This window comes from Synchiropus splendidus, chromosome 7, assembly GCF_027744825.2.
Source record: "Synchiropus splendidus isolate RoL2022-P1 chromosome 7, RoL_Sspl_1.0, whole genome shotgun sequence".
NCBI lineage: Eukaryota > Metazoa > Chordata > Actinopteri > Syngnathiformes > Callionymidae > Synchiropus > Synchiropus splendidus.
Window position 1 is genome coordinate 27,976,519 of NC_071340.1, and position 17,156 is coordinate 27,993,674.

The following is a 17,156-nucleotide window of genomic DNA, read 5'->3' on the forward strand; positions in this document are numbered from 1 at the left end:
TCCTCTTCCTCAGCTCCTCTTCCTCTGCTCCTCTTCCTCAGCTCCTCTTCCTCTGCTCCTCTTCCTCAGCTCCTCTTCCTCTGCTCCTCTTCCTCTGCTCCTCTTCCTCAGCTCCTCTTCCTCAGCTCCTCTTCCTCAGCTCCTCTTCCTCTGCTCCTCTTCCTCAGCTCCTCTTCCTCTGCTCCTCTTCCTCAGCTCCTCTTCCTCTGCTCCTCTTCCTCTGCTCCTCTTCCTCTGCTCCTCTTCCTCAGCTCCTCTTCCTCTGCTCCTCTTCCTCAGCTCCTCTTCCTCTGCTCCTCTTCCTCTGCTCCTCTTCCTCAGCTCCTCTTCCTCAGCTCCTCTTCCTCTGCTCCTCTTCCTCAGCTCCTCTTCCTCTGCTCCTCTTCCTCTGCTCCTCTTCCTCAGCTCCTCTTCCTCAGCTCCTCTTCCTCTGCTCCTCTTCCTCAGATCTTCTTCCTCAGATCTTCTTCCTCTGCTCCTCTTCCTCAGCTCCTCTTCCTCTGCTCCTCTTCCTCAGCTCCTCTTCCTCAGCTCCTCTTCCTCTGCTCCTCTTCCTCAGCTCCTCTTCCTCAGCTCCTCTTCCTCAGCTCCTCTTCCTCTGCTCCGCTTCCTCAGCTCCTCTTCCTCTGCTCCTCTTCCTCAGCTCCTCTTCCTCTGCTCCTCTTCCTCAGCTCCTCTTCCTCAGCTCCTCTTCCTCAGCTCCTCTTCCTCTGCTCCTCTTCCTCAGCTCCTCTTCCTCTGCTCCTCTTCCTCAGATCTTCTTCCTCAGATCTTCTTCCTCTGCTCCTCTTCCTCAGCTCCTCTTCCTCTGCTCCTCTTCCTCAGCTCCTCTTCCTCAGCTCCTCTTCCTCTGCTCCTCTTCCTCTGCTCCTCTTCCTCAGCTCCTCTTCCTCAGCTCCTCTTCCTCAGCTCCGCTTCCTCTGCTCCTCTTCCTCAGCTCCTCTTCCTCAGCTCCTCTTCCTCTGCTCCTCTTCCTCTGCTCCTCTTCCTCAGCTCCTCTTCCTCAGCTCCTCTTCCTCAGCTCCTCTTCCTCAGCTCCTCTTCCTCTGCTCCTCTTCCTCAGCTCCTCTTCCTCAGCTCCTCTTCCTCAGCTCCGCTTCCTCTGCTCCTCTTCCTCTGCTCCTCTTCCTCAGCTCCTCTTCCTCTGCTCCTCTTCCTCAGCTCCTCTTCCTCAGATCTTCTTCCTCTGCTCCTCTTCCTCTGCTCCTCTTCCTCAGCTCCTCTTCCTCTGCTCCTCTTCCTCTGCTCCTCCTTTGGTGTTGGAGTCTGGTCTTGTGGCAACAGGGGGCGCTCACCACACCTCCTGCCCTCTCCAGGGAGGTGTTTGTGTTTACAGAGGCGATTAGCCCCGCGGCCAGAGCACGGTCATGCATTAGGCTGACATCAGCCCGGGGTGAGGGAGGCGCCTCACTGTCGAAACACACGCCTCCCTGCCCTGCCGTCCTTCGGAGGCTGCGCATGGCTTATTAGGCAGCGTGAGTCGGCGCTGGACGGGGCCGAGATCTCCACATTGGCTCCGTCCCAGTCCGAGCCACCGTCCTTTGACTCCTGTCTGTCAGAGGAAGCGCTATTGTTACCCATTAGACCACTGAACCCAATTCCTTTTCTCTTTAAAACGAATCCCTTCTGCCGTTCCCCTGGGTGTGAGTGGAGCTGGGTGGCAGATGGGACAGACACAGAGCTGCCCCTCGAGACCACCCCCCGCCCCCGCGAAAACACACACACACACACACACACACAGACGAATCTCAGACATGCATGCATGCACATATACATCGGCACAACACACATCAGCGCAGCGCACGGGTCCCCTGCCCCCAGACGCAAACCTCATCTGTCAGACGGCTCCTTTTGTCCAGCGCACACGACTCTGCTGCCGTGACGTCTCTGTCCTGGACGCACAAATCTGTGAGGCTTTGTGTTGTTACTCAGAGACGCACGAGACTGCAGCTGACGCCCAGAGACACGCCATTCACTTGCAACTGGAACACTCAACTTTTTACGCCTCAAACCATCCAGGGGCCACACTAACATCCCACAGCACTCCTGCAGTGTGGTGGCGCTGACACAACACCCTGACTGAAAACACATACCTGCTGGCTTCAAACACAATCATCGCTCTGCACTCACAAGGTGATGAGCAGAATTTATTTAAAAAAAAACAAAGAAACCTGGAGTCACAACAACGACCAGGGCCCACACTCCTCAATAAATGAGCGCTCCAGTCAAACTCTGTCCGCCTCGTCCAGCTGCCACCAAACACAAAGCTGTTGAACACAGCGAGCTTCAGCTCTTTTCTCTAAAATGAATGAATACATCAATACGCAAGGGTGAATTCCAGCAAAGAAATTCCACAGTCACCCATTCACGATGCATCATCCGTATTCCCTGAGAATATAGGAGCCACTGTCAGCCTCCACGGTCTTTGTTTGTTTGTCAGCTGAAGCCTGGTTCTATTGAGTGATAACTATACCTTTCAACCCTTGTCACAGTGTTGACAGTTTATCAGACTTTGAGAGATTTTGTTTTTTATTGAATCATGATAAAGCTTTGAACAAACAGCAGCGTGAGCCTGTTTTGAAAGTTGGTCTGATTCTATACAGAACAGCACCGACTGCATGAGCTCTGTGGCAGATGTGTCTTTCCTCTTCCAGCTCCTGAATTCAGAACTCAGGCCTGGTACGAGAGGAAGAGTCCCGGGCCAAACACGCGCACGCTGGTGTGAGGTGAAGAGGCCGCGCGCCGGCCGGTGATTCATTACGGCTGGGACGCCTGACACAGGCAGGCAGGCGCTGCACTGGCACCGTCTGCAGTCGACATGGAGGCAGAGGCGGCGCGGCTAATTGACCCGGCTTCTGTTAGGCCATCCATCAAGTGTGGCCCGCGTGGCCCTGCAAGAGGCACATTATTCAGAGGCAAGTCAGTTAAACAGTTGGAGCAAGCAGCGCTCCAACCTGCCTTCGTGCTGTGGGTTTACTAACGCTGCCTTACACACGCACACGCACACGCACACACGCACACACACACACACACGCACACACACACACACGCACACACACACGCACACACACGCACACATGCACACACACACACACGCACACACACACACACACACACACACGCACACACACATATATAGTCCTATAAGTCAGTAACGAAGAAAAGCCATGGAGAACAGTGAGCGACAGATCCTGCAATTATTTGGCAAACAACTAAAAACAGATCAAAAATGAATGAAAGACCAAATGGAGGTTGACATTCAGATGTTTTTTCAGAAGTTACACTCATAACCAGTTTGGGTGGTGAGGATCGAAGGCTTCTTGGTTCAGGTTACTCTCAGAAATAAATGCATCTTATATATATATAGACATAAATCCACAGCTGTCCATTGTCATTAAACGTTCACAGACTGTTGAGCGGGAGGTGTGACGAGAGCCCGGAGGAAGGCCGAGCCTAACAGCGCCCCCTGCCTGTCAGACCCGACCACCGCGCAACAACATGAAACGATGAAAAGGCCTTTCATCCGAGCCCCTCTGGTGCCTTGGTGACTGCAGGCGTCTGTGATGCGCAGCCGGATTCCGTCACGGCCGCCCGCCTCGCAACACAGTGACAACAAGCCCCAACAACAACTGGCTGTTGTTGGCCCAACAGTGGGCATCAATATGCAGGAGGATAACTCATCAAATAAGTGCGTTCATTAAGAGAGCTGCTGGTATTTTTGCTTTTGCATTCATTACATAGTCATTACCATATCAATCAGAGGAATCAGAGATCATGTAATTAAGGTTGAACCAAAAGCACCTGCTGCCCGCCTGCGCGTGTGTGTGTGCACGTGTGTGTGTGTGAGAGAGAGAGAGAGAGCGCTCCGGTCCTAATCTAATCTGGCCTCTGACAGGACTCCGACTCATCAATCCTCAGCTGTCAGAATGAAGCTTCTTCCTTGTTTTTGTTTACAGGGGAGAGAGGGAGGGAGGTGCGGCCGGGTGCAAAACTGTTGTCATGGCGATGGGATTGATTGGCAAGGACGCCCAGGAAGGAAGAATAGGGGACAGGTGGGAGGAGGCAGGTCCAACACGGGGGGAACAGATTGGGACAAAGTGAGGAGCGGCTCACCAGGGGAGCCACTGTCTGCTCCAGCATGTCAAGTGATCAGCACTCATGACTTGACTCGCTTTGCCACAGCTTTGCTGCTGATCCACACAGATTCAAATCATGGGACCGTCCCATTTGACCTCTGCTGCTCTGAGCGTCCGTCATCAGACCCAAGCACTCACAGCTCTGGGCGGGTGACTCGGCGGAGGCCCAGTCAGTGTCCTCCCGGGCCACACTGTGACCAACAAAGAAAAAGCCTGATGGATCAAACCAATGGGGGAAAAGTCCAGTGTTGATGGGGAGGTGTACAGTTGGAGAAAATCTTTTTTTTTTTCATTTCATTCAAAGATTTGGGATGAGTCTCGATAAATCTCTGATCAAGTCTAATCAGTTCCAAGGGGCAGCAAACACTCACAAAATCGTCTCATGACAAGAAGATACAGTCATGATGCAGAGATGAAAATGGTCAGAAACTTTTCTACATGATCAGATCGATAGTTTTACTCTGACCCTAGGAGGGCAAGCAACACTCTCCCTCGGTCCGTTACGCCTCTGCACTCCTGTCTGCACTGGTGAGACCCTGGTGAGACCCAGGTGAGACCCAGGTGAGATCCAGGTGAGACCCAGGTGAGACCCAGCTGAGACCCTGGTGAGACCCTGGTGAGATCCAGGTGAGACCCAGCTGAGACCCTGGTGAGACCCTGGTGAGACCCTGGTGAGACCCAGGTGAGATCCAGGTGAGACCCAGGTGAGACCCAGCTGAGACCCTGGTGAGACCCTGGTGAGATCCAGGTGAGACCCAGGTGAGACCCAGGTGAGACCCTGGTGAGACCCAGCTGAGACCCAGGTGAGACCCAGGTGAGACCCACTATCTCACCTGTAACCAGGTATTGTCTTCCCTGCCTGTCTTCAGCACCATGTGATAAACATGTACGAGCCTTGCTAGTCCAACTTGCTAGTCCAACACTGAAGCACTGGAGGCAGGAGGGTGTCACTTGACGGGTCATTGAGTCACCATGGTGCGTTCACTCTGAATAATAACTGAGTAGTGACGTTGTCTCAATGGCACTTGAGGCTCTTGCCACATCAAAGCAAGCCAGAGAGCCTTTACTGAGCTTTTATTTCAGGCCATGTCGACCTCCAACACGCACACTTGGTGAGCCTCCTGTGTTTGCAGTGGAAAGAAGGGGAAGCCCAGGTTTCCTCACGTCGCCACCTCCCACACAACTGCCAGCTCTTCAGACCTTACTGTTATTCAGAATCAAGAGGAATTATTCAATCACACTGCAGTTGAAAAGGCCACGGTGTCACAACAGTGAGAGAAGAACAAAGTAACTTGATGTTATTCCTCCTCGTGGTCCGTGGCTCTGACTCCCTGACGTATGCCTGAGCAAATAGAAGATGCTGCACGACCACCTGTGGTGAGGAGATTGATAGACACAGCAGCGGGACGGAATCATCTATGAATGCAGGGGTCAGAGGAAACCATCTGGGAGGAATAAAGGAAAATACTGGGAGGAAAAGAGACGGCGCAGGAGCGGCGTGAGGAAGGGAATGGGACTCAGGGGATCCAGTCTCAAGTGTTTGTGGTGACAGCAGAGCGGCCTCTGGCCTCCTTCCCTCCTCTTCCTCTTCCATTTCCTGTCCTCTCTCATTTCTCCTGCTTTCACCGAGGACGTCTCGCCGGACATTTTGGTCAGCACCTCACCGAAGCCAAAACACACACGCCGTCTAGGACGGGATGGGAGAGGACAGTTGGGGAGACGGTTTCAAATGCACCCACACCATATGTACCTCCACATTTACAACGCTGCCGGTCAACAGTAACTTCCGCGCGACACATGCTTGAATCATAGTGAACACAGTCGTGAATTGTTCTGATTCAGCAGCCTGTTTTTCTGCGGCACATCTTGGTTAGCACAGAATAAAGCCTACATGCTGTTCGTACCATCGAAAAGCTTTTGTTTTCATGGTTGAAATGAAACCATGTCGACACAAATCACAGAGTTTAAAGGAACGATTTGATGGACCTTTGACTTTGAACATATCCAACAGAGTGGGTGGAGTTTTATCCACAAGGGTTCCAAAAAGCAACTCGACTGGATGAAACAGTTGAGCTGTGTTTGGTTCTGCTCCCATGACACGATGAGTCCTGTCCGGTCAAAATGACCTGGCATTAAAACTGCGCTCAGATGGGTCCTCACTGACGGTCTCGGGTCCTCGAGGAAAGCACGCGCGCCACCAGCAGACTGGCTCAGGGGACAGCAGCGCCATCTACTGAGCAACGCTGGCAGGCACATCCGAGGAGGCGGGCTCTGCTCTCCAGAGTCAACAGGTGGAAGCCCATCACTGAGCACATTCAGCCATCGCTCACAGTGGCCGGTGACTGTGTGGGACAGTCGGCCTCCACTCCATCAGGCCTTCGCGGTCTGCTGTCGTTGGCGCTGCTTTCTTCATCCACACCATGGTATGAACAGCGCAGTCCAATGCCACTGATGCCTTACGTCCGCACTGCATCGGCGCATCAAGGCCGCCAGAGGTCTCATGGTCTTCTCATGAGAACCTGGAGCCAGCGGCCCACACCACAGTCAAATGACGGCGGTCCTACAAGGCAGCGGAATTATTCCATGACATCCAAGTCAAGAAGGAAATCTGCTGCTCAAGCTCCACTTGACTCTGGAACAGTGGAGCAGAGCACAGCTCCGACTCACCGGGGGCTGGCTGGCACAACCAGGATGTCTTCAATAAATGGAGTGATGTCAAATCGGCAGTGACGCTAGAGGGGAGCCACAGTCAAACGAGCAACTGTCACCGCCAAGAAAAACGGTGTGAAGTTGGACAGTTCACGGCTTGCGTCTCCTGCGACATGTACACGGTCCGGTCACTAGATGGCAGGAAAGCATCAGTGTCTCCGCGGAGCCTCCTCGTTTCTCTTCTCTTCTGTTTTTCTCTTTGGCCACTGGGCGCCAAACAGAGGAGAGAGCTGACGCTGCAGGGACTCCCCAGCCTTCAGCTTGCTCAGACGGCAGGTGGCGCTCCAGCAACACATGAGAGCAGGCCGTCAGTTGGAGGAGGTGGCAGAGCCTGCCTCGGTCCCAGCGCAGACGCCGAGTCCGTCCTTGGTTTGTCACCTGCCATATGGCTTTTCCCGATCAGGCCTGGGGCCAGTCCAGCACTGGGGGAGAGGGAGAGATCAAGAGATCTCCAGGAGCACCTCAGGTCTCTGGGTAAACACCCTCCCCCCTCCCGCTGGCAAACACGGCCAATTCTTCCAACCCCAGAACCGGGCCAAAGACAGGAGCCGCCGCGGCCGCTCCACTGGCCAGTCACAGAACTGTGATGGGTCGTCCAGTCCAACAGTGACTCAATGGTGAGCATCAAAAGGCAAAATGATCCTGGAACAAACCCTGGCTTCGTCAGTCAATCATGACAAACAGAAATCACCACAACAGAAAAATCTGCCAGCGGACACACGGGAGAGTTGGCACTCTCAGAAATGCTGGGGTGGATCAAACACCAGTGGCATAGTAAACAGGCACCGGCTGAACGTGTTTCGCAGGACGGCTGCGTCAAAGAGAGAGCGAGAGGGAGAGAGAGAGAGAGAGAGAGAGAAAGAGAGCGAGAGTTAGAGAGACAGAGAGCGAGAGTTAGAGAGAGAGAGGGAGAGAGAGAGTTAGAGAGAAAGAGAGGGAGAGAGAGAGGGAGGGAGAGAGAGAGAGAGGGAGAGAGAAAGAGAGGGAGAGAGAGAGAGGGAGCGTTAGAGAGAGAGAGACAGAGAGTGAGAGTTAGAGAGAGAGAGGGAGAGAGAGAGTTAGAGAGAAAGAGAGGGAGAGAGAGAGGGAGCGAGAGAGAGAGGGAGCGAGAGAGAGAGAGAGAGAGCGAGAGTTAGAGAGACAGAGAGTGAGAGTTAGAGAGAGAGAGGGAGGGAGCGAGAGAGAGAGAGAGAGCGAGAGTTAGAGAGACAGAGAGTGAGAGTTAGAGAGAAAGAGAGGGAGAGAGAGCGTTAGAGAGAAAGAGAGGGAGAGAGAGGGAGGGAGAGAGAGAGAGGGAGAGAGAGAGTTAGAGAGAAAGAGAGGGAGAGAGAGAGAGGGAGCGTTAGAGAGAGAGACAGAGAGTGAGAGTTAGAGAGAGAGAGGGAGAGAGAGAGACAGAGAGTGAGAGTTAGAGAGAGAGAGGGAGAGAGAGAGTTAGAGAGAAAGAGAGGGAGAGAGAGAGAGAGAGGGAGAGAGTGAGAGAGGGAGAGAGAGAGGGGGAGCGTTAGAGAGAGAGAGACAGAGAGTGAGAGTTAGAGGGAGAGAGAGAGAGACAGAGAGTGAGAGTTAGAGAGAGAGAGGGAGAGAGAGAGTTAGAGAGAAAGAGAGGGAGAGAGAGGGAGAGAGCGAGAGTTAGAGAGAGAGGGCGAGAGAGAGTTAGAGTTAGAGAGAGAGAGTGCGAGAGAGATAGCGAAAGACAGAGAGCAAGAGTTAGAGAGAGAGAGAGCATAAGAGAGAGGGAGAGAGTGCGTGAGAGAGAGTGAGAGAGAGAGAGACAGAGAGCAAGAGAGAGAGAGAGAGACAGAGAGGGAGAGGGACAGAGAGAGAGGGAGTGAGAGAGGGAGAGAGAGAGTTAGAGAGAGAGAGGGAGAGAGAGAGAGGGAGAGAGAGAGTTAGAGAGAGAGGGAGAGAGAGAGACAGAGAGGGAGAGTTAGAGAGAGAGAGAGGAGGGAGAGAGAGAGAGAGACAGAGAGCGAGAGAGAGAGAGAGAGGAAGGAGAGAGAGGGAGAGAGAGAGAGACAGAGTGAGAGAGGGGGAGAAAGAGAGGGGGAGAGAGAGAGGGAGCGTTAGAGAGAGAGAGACAGAGAGTGAGAGTTAGAGAGAGAGAGGGAGAGAGAGAGTTAGAGAGAAAGAGAGGGAGAGAGAGGGAGAGAGCGAGAGTTAGAGAGAGAGGGCGAGAGAGAGTTAGAGTTAGAGAGAGAGAGTGCGAGAGAGAGAGCGAAAGACAGAGAGCAAGAGTTAGAGAGAGAGAGAGCATAAGAGAGAGGGAGAGAGTGCGTGAGAGAGAGTGAGAGAGAGAGAGACAGAGAGCAAGAGAGAGAGAGTGAGAGCGAGAGACAGAGAGCGAGAGTTAGAGAGAGAGAGAGACAGAGAGGGAGAGGGACAGAGAGAGAACGAGTGAGAGAGGGAGAGAGAGAGTTAGAGAGAGAGAGGGAGAGAGAGAGAGACAGAGAGAGAGGGAGAGAGAGAGTTAGAGAGAGAGAGAGAGTTAGAGAGAGAGACAGAGAGTGAGAGTTAGAGAGACAGAGAGTGAGAGTTAGAGAGAGAGAGAGACAGAGAGCGAGAGTTAGAGAGAGAGAGAGAGAGAGAGAGGAAGGAGAGAGAGGGAGAGAGCGAGAGAGGGAGAGAGAGAGAGGGGGGAGAAAGAGAGGGGGAGAGAGAGGGAGAGAGAGAGAGACAGAGAGCGAGAGTTAGAGAGAGAGAGAGAGTGAGAGTTAGAGAGAAAGAGAGGGAGAGAGAGAGACAGAGAGCGAGAGTTAGAGAGAGAGAGAGACAGAGACAGAGAGTTAGAGAGAGAGAGAGACAGAGAGTGAGAGTTAGAGAGAGAGAGGGAGAGAGAGTTAGAGAGAAAGAGAGGGAGGGAGGGAGAGAGAGAGTTAGAGAGAAAGAGAGGGAGAGAGAGAGAGAGTTAGAGAGAGAGGGAGGGAGAGAGAGAGAGGGAGAGAGAGAGAGAGTTAGAGAGAGAGAGACAGAGAGTGAGAGTTAGAGAGAGAGGGAGATAGAGAGTTAGAGAGAAAGAGAGGGAGAGAGAGGAGAGAGAGAGGGAGAGAGTGAGAGTTAGAGAGAGAGAGAGCGAAAGACAGAGAGCAAGAGTTAGAGAGAGAGAGAGCAAGAGAGAGAGTGAGAGCGAGAGAGAGAGAGCGAGAGCGAGAGACAGAGAGCGAGAGAGAGAAGGAGAGGGACAGAGAGTGAGAGAGGGAGAGAGAGAGAGAGGGAGAGAGAGAGGAGGGAGAGAGAGAAGAGGGAGAGAGAGGGGGAGAGAGAGAGACAGAGAGTGAGAGTTAGAGAGACAGAGAGTGAGAGTTAGAGAGAGAGAGAGACAGAGAGCGAGAGTTAGAGAGAGAGAGAGAGGAAGGAGAGAGAGGGAGAGAGCGAGAGAGGGAGAGAGAGAGGGGGGAGAAAGAGAGGGGGAGAGAGAGGGAGAGAGAGAGGGAGAGAGGGAGAGAGAGAGTTAGAGAGAAAGAGAGGGAGAGAGAGAGACAGAGAGCGAGAGTTAGAGAGAGAGAGAGACAGAGACAGAGAGTTAGAGAGAGAGAGAGACAGAGAGTGAGAGTTAGAGAGAGAGAGGGAGAGAGAGTTAGAGAGAAAGAGAGGGAGAGAGGGAGGGAGGGAGAGAGAGAGTTAGAGAGAAAGAGAGGGAGAGAGAGAGAGAGTTAGAGAGAGAGGGAGGGAGAGAGAGAGAGGGAGAGAGAGAGAGTTAGAGAGAGAGAGACAGAGAGTGAGAGTTAGAGAGAGAGGGAGAGAGAGAGTTAGAGAGAAAGAGAGGGAGAGAGAGGGAGAGAGTGAGAGTTAGAGAGAGAGAGCGAAAGACAGAGAGCAAGAGTTAGAGAGAGAGAGAGCAAGAGAGAGAGTGAGAGCGAGAGAGTGAGAGCGAGAGAGAGAGAGCGAGAGACAGAGAGCGAGAGAGAGAAGGAGAGGGACAGAGAGTGAGAGAGGGAGAGAGAGAGGGAGAGAGAGAGGAGGGAGAGAGAGAAGAGGGAGAGAGAGAGGGAGAGAGAGAGAAGGAGAGAGTGAGGGAGAGAGAGAGAGGGAGAAAGAGAGGGAGAGAGAGGGAGAGAGAGAGAAGGAGAGTTAGAGAGAGAGAGAGAGACAGAGAGCGAGAGTTAGAGAGAGAGAGAGAGTGAGAGTTAGAGAGAGAGAGTTAGAGAGAAAGAGAGGGAGAGAGAGAGGGAGGGAGAGAGAGAGAGAGGGAGATGGAGAGAGAGAGGGAGAGAGAGAGAGACAGAGAGAGAGTTAGAGAGAGAGAGAGACAGAGAGCAAGAGACAGAGAGTGAGAGTTAGAGAGAGAGAGGGAGAGAGAGAGAGGGAGAGAGAGAGAGGGAGAGAGAGAGAGACAGAGAGCGAGACAGAGAGGGAGAGAGGGAGGGAGAGAGTTAGAGTTAGAGTGAGAGAGAGTGCGAGAGAGAGAGCGAAAGACAGAGAGCAAGAGTTAGAGAGAGAGAGAGACAGAGAGAGAGAGCAAGAGAGAGAGAGAGAGAGTTAGAGAGAGAGAGAGAGACAGAGAGTGAGAGTTAGAGAGAGAGAGGGAGAGAGAGAGTTAGAGAGAAAGAGAGGGAGAGAGAGGGAGAGAGCGAGAGTTAGAGAGAGAGGGCGAGAGAGAGTTAGAGTTAGAGAGAGAGAGTGCGAGAGAGATAGCGAAAGACAGAGAGCAAGAGTTAGAGAGAGAGAGAGCATAAGAGAGAGGGAGAGAGTGCGTGAGAGAGAGTGAGAGAGAGAGAGACAGAGAGCAAGAGAGAGAGAGAGAGACAGAGAGGGAGAGGGACAGAGAGAGAGGGAGTGAGAGAGGGAGAGAGAGAGTTAGAGAGAGAGAGGGAGAGAGAGAGAGAGGGAGAGAGAGAGTTAGAGAGAGAGGGAGAGAGAGAGACAGAGAGTGAGAGTTAGAGAGAGAGAGAGGAGGGAGAGAGAGAGAGAGACAGAGAGCGAGAGAGAGAGAGAGAGGAAGGAGAGAGAGGGAGAGAGAGAGAGACAGAGTGAGAGAGGGGGAGAAAGAGAGGGGGAGAGAGAGAGGGAGCGTTAGAGAGAGAGAGACAGAGAGTGAGAGTTAGAGAGAGAGAGGGAGAGAGAGAGTTAGAGAGAAAGAGAGGGAGAGAGAGGGAGAGAGCGAGAGTTAGAGAGAGAGGGCGAGAGAGAGTTAGAGTTAGAGAGAGAGAGTGCGAGAGAGAGAGCGAAAGACAGAGAGCAAGAGTTAGAGAGAGAGAGAGCATAAGAGAGAGGGAGAGAGTGCGTGAGAGAGAGTGAGAGAGAGAGAGACAGAGAGCAAGAGAGAGAGAGTGAGAGCGAGAGACAGAGAGCGAGAGTTAGAGAGAGAGAGAGACAGAGAGGGAGAGGGACAGAGAGAGAACGAGTGAGAGAGGGAGAGAGAGAGAGAGGGAGAGAGAGAGAGGGAGAGAGAGAGTTAGAGAGAGAGAGAGAGTTAGAGAGAGAGACAGAGAGTGAGAGTTAGAGAGACAGAGAGTGAGAGTTAGAGAGAGAGAGAGACAGAGAGCGAGAGTTAGAGAGAGAGAGAGAGAGAGAGAGAGAGGAAGGAGAGAGAGGGAGAGAGCGAGAGAGGGAGAGAGAGAGAGGGGGGAGAAAGAGAGGGGGAGAGAGAGGGAGAGAGAGAGAGACAGAGAGCGAGAGTTAGAGAGAGAGAGAGAGTGAGAGTTAGAGAGAGAGAGTTAGAGAGAAAGAGAGGGAGAGAGAGAGACAGAGAGCGAGAGTTAGAGAGAGAGAGAGACAGAGACAGAGAGTTAGAGAGAGAGAGAGACAGAGAGTGAGAGTTAGAGAGAGAGAGGGAGAGAGAGTTAGAGAGAAAGAGAGGGAGAGAGGGAGGGAGGGAGAGAGAGAGTTAGAGAGAAAGAGAGGGAGAGAGAGAGAGAGTTAGAGAGAGAGGGAGGGAGAGAGAGAGAGGGAGAGAGAGAGAGAGTTAGAGAGAGAGAGACAGAGAGTGAGAGTTAGAGAGAGAGGGAGATAGAGAGTTAGAGAGAAAGAGAGGGAGAGAGAGGAGAGAGAGAGGGAGAGAGTGAGAGTTAGAGAGAGAGAGAGCGAAAGACAGAGAGCAAGAGTTAGAGAGAGAGAGAGCAAGAGAGAGAGTGAGAGCGAGAGAGTGAGAGCGAGAGAGAGAGAGCGAGAGCGAGAGACAGAGAGCGAGAGAGAGAAGGAGAGGGACAGAGAGTGAGAGAGGGAGAGAGAGAGAGAGGGAGAGAGAGAGGAGGGAGAGAGAGAAGAGGGAGAGAGAGGGGGAGAGAGAGAGACAGAGAGTGAGAGTTAGAGAGACAGAGAGTGAGAGTTAGAGAGAGAGAGAGACAGAGAGCGAGAGTTAGAGAGAGAGAGAGAGGAAGGAGAGAGAGGGAGAGAGCGAGAGAGAGAGAGGGGGGAGAAAGAGAGGGGGAGAGAGAGGGAGAGAGAGAGGGAGAGAGGGAGAGAGAGAGTTAGAGAGAAAGAGAGGGAGAGAGAGAGACAGAGAGCGAGAGTTAGAGAGAGAGAGAGACAGAGACAGAGAGTTAGAGAGAGAGAGAGACAGAGAGTGAGAGTTAGAGAGAGAGAGGGAGAGAGAGTTAGAGAGAAAGAGAGGGAGAGAGGGAGGGAGGGAGAGAGAGAGTTAGAGAGAAAGAGAGGGAGAGAGAGAGAGAGTTAGAGAGAGAGGGAGGGAGAGAGAGAGAGAGTTAGAGAGAGAGAGACAGAGAGTGAGAGTTAGAGAGAGAGGGAGAGAGAGAGTTAGAGAGAAAGAGAGGGAGAGAGAGGGAGAGAGTGAGAGTTAGAGAGAGAGAGCGAAAGACAGAGAGCAAGAGTTAGAGAGAGAGAGAGCAAGAGAGAGAGTGAGAGCGAGAGAGTGAGAGCGAGAGAGAGAGAGCGAGAGACAGAGAGCGAGAGAGAGAAGGAGAGGGACAGAGAGTGAGAGAGGGAGAGAGAGAGGGAGAGAGAGAAGAGGGAGAGAGAGAGGGAGAGAGAGAGAAGGAGAGAGTGAGGGAGAGAGAGAGAGGGAGAAAGAGAGGGAGAGAGAGGGAGAGAGAGAGAAGGTGAGTTAGAGAGAGAGAGAGAGAGAGTGAGAGTTAGAGAGAGAGAGTTAGAGAGAAAGAGAGGGAGAGAGAGAGGGAGGGAGAGAGAGAGAGAGGGAGATGGAGAGAGAGAGGGAGAGAGAGAGAGACAGAGAGAGAGTTAGAGAGAGAGAGAGACAGAGAGCAAGAGACAGAGAGTGAGAGTTAGAGAGAGAGAGGGAGAGAGAGAGAGACAGAGAGCGAGACAGAGAGGGAGAGAGAGAGGGAGAGTTAGAGAGAGAGAGACAGAGAGTGAGAGTTAGAGAGAGAGAGTTAGAGAGAAAGAGAGGGAGAGAGGGAGAGAGAGAGTTAGAGTTAGAGTGAGAGAGAGTGCGAGAGAGAGAGCGAAAGACAGAGAGCAAGAGTTAGAGAGAGAGAGAGACAGAGAGAGAGAGCAAGAGAGAGAGAGAGAGAGTTAGAGAGAGAGAGAGAGCAGAGTTGCCTCTGCCAATAAAGGTGGCGCTTTCTCAAGTGGAAGCGTGTCTAGCTGTGGTGGCCACCACCTGAGAAACGCTGCCTTGCTTCAGGGTGACTGGGCTGAACCAGGATCAGGCAAGCTCTCTTTGTTTTGAACTCAACATTCCATATCCGACACCCAATAACCATCGTATTGATCTCAAAGTTCCTGTCAAGCTCACTGTGCAACTCCAAGATTTCCACTTCAACATCTCACGCTCGGGACATGAATTTGTTTTTGCAGTCAGCGCCGGTCAAAGACGCCCTACAGCCCACGCAGGTTTGTTTATCAGGAAGGGCGTCGGCACCACTGGTGGCAGTGTGTGCAACGCAGTCTACCATGTCCTTGCATAGCAAATTCTGGAAATGTTTTTCTGTCGCTCGACATCAGGAATCGTCAGCTGTTTTGCAGCTTAAGTGGATGAAAGAAGACCAAGTGACCAAGGTAAGATGAATGCTGAGTTACCTATTGTAACTCCAGTTCTATGAATACGTGCAGAGCCCTCTAACGGCCTTCGCTATTGGTTACCACCACTCCGAGGCCCTGCCTCGCACCTCCACCCAGAAAGGCTCCACCTCTCCCCAGAGGACCCCCTGTTCGCCTATATGTGTCCTCCTTTAGGACGCGGCCGTCTGACGGGGCCTTGCTGGGTGACCAAGTCGAGGGCATGGCACGTATTCATAGAACTGAAGTTACAATAGGTAACTCTTCGATGTCATGCGTGCTCTGCCCCCACACAGGCCACACTTCTGAGGAACTTCAGGACGATCGATTGCGCTCCGGACCCCGCCGACATGTCCCGAAGGTATGCTCGGTGGAGGACGAAGACCAGGACGCTGCCTGGCATATGTCCTCCATGGCCACCCCTTTCAACAGCGCTGTCGACCAGGAAACGTCACCCTTGTTGAGTGGGCCGTGAGGCCTGAAGGAGGATCTGTTCCCTTCGCACGATATGCTTTGATGATGGCCTCACAAAGCCAGTGAGCTCGCCGATGAGCTGAACGCGCTCTCCCAGCTGAACGGCCCCCATAACTCACAAATAGACTGTCCAAGCGAAGAAAAGCCTTTGTCCACTCCACGTCACAAACCAGTGCCCGGACGGGACACAGCCTGCATGACTGAGGGGCCTCGTCGTCCTGCTGCGGGGCTGGGAAAAGGGACGAAGGGACAGCACCCAAGACCTGAAGGAGCAGGTGATCACCTGAGGGCAAAGGAGAGTGACGGGGTCCCGTTCAAGGTGCCCGGAACATGAAGGTGTATATCCGCCCACCCTGACAGTTCAGAGACACTACTACTGTGGAGCGTATGTACTGTACTGTACTGACCTCAGTTCAGAGACACTACTACTGTGGAGCGTATGTACTGTACTGTACTGACCTCAGTTCAGAGACACTACTACTGTGGAGCGTATGTACTGTACTGTACTGACCTCAGTTCAGAGACACTACTACTGTGGAGCGTATGTACTGGACTGTACTGACCTCAGTTCAGAGACACTACTACTGTGGAGCGTATGTACTGTACTGTACTGACCTCAGTTCAGAGACACTACTACTGTGGAGTTGTCTTCCCTGACCATGACATGCTAGTTCACCAGCTGGTGTGTAAAGTGGTGAAGCCCCTTCTGCATAAACTCCACCCTGGCGATGAGGTCCTCCACCATAAAGGCGAAATGGATTCACATTTCGAACAAATCGCCTTCTGGAAGGGATTGTGGTCAAGAACTGAGGTTGGTTGTACCAGCTGTTGTCATGGTGTTCATGGCGTTAATGTTAAGACGATTGAATATTTTGGACATTTTCACTTTCAGACTTTGCTTTTCAAATGATAATAATAACAGTAATAACAACAACAACAATAATGATAATAATAATAATAAGCAGAACACAACATTACATCCCACTGTACACTCGGTTGCTAATGTCAACAGACGGCTCCAGATAGTTTGGTTGAACACGCATGGCAAACTGCAATTCTATTCTCACTCTCCAACACTTGAAAACTTGCTGGCACTGAAGCGTTGTCATGACAACGGTCACAACCAGCACTTAATACTTGACAACTTGGACAACAAAGAAATGATTAAATCATGAGGAAACGTGTGAGCGCTTCTCTCAGACCATCGAAGTGCTCCTGTTCGGTCTCCATTCAACCAGGCAGTGAGATGCCGCGTCGGTGCTATCACCAAAGTGATGGAGGACTGTGTAGCCAGGTTTTTCTCCACGCATCGAGAATGGTGGAGAGGGTCGCCAGAATTCATTTCACCAGCGCGGCACATTTTTCTACTTCAAAACCACATTGTATTACACGGCGTTTGAAGATTGGTTCGGGCTGCGCTCCACGCTGCCGCCATTCGCCTTCAGTGACCTGCACAGCCCGAGCAGCTGGGACTGGCTTCAGAGCCCCAACCAGGAAGAGGAATACGACACCGAACCAACAATGGTTGGAATCAAGTCAGTTAATAATCATGAAAACAATAATAACACTCCAACATTGTATCTGCTGAGATGCGAAACCCTCTCATGGGGTCTGTCTGGCTGTAACTGCCACACGAGCTCCAGTGCACGACAATTCCCTGCTGGCCTTTGGATCATGGTGAGAGTTGGAATAAATATCCACCACCAATGCTTCTCACCCTTTACTCATGATTCAAGGAGAGAAGGGATCTGTTGAGATTCCTTCCAGTCAAAGTCCATTGGGCCAGCTCAGGCCAGCCAGTGTCCCCGGTCACATGTGGCTCCACTCCCCATGGGGATTGGTCTCCACACCTTTCCAGCTGGTTCAATCCTGTGCTGGACCTCTGGCCGCAGCACTGGTGTTGGTGTTGGTCATAGCATC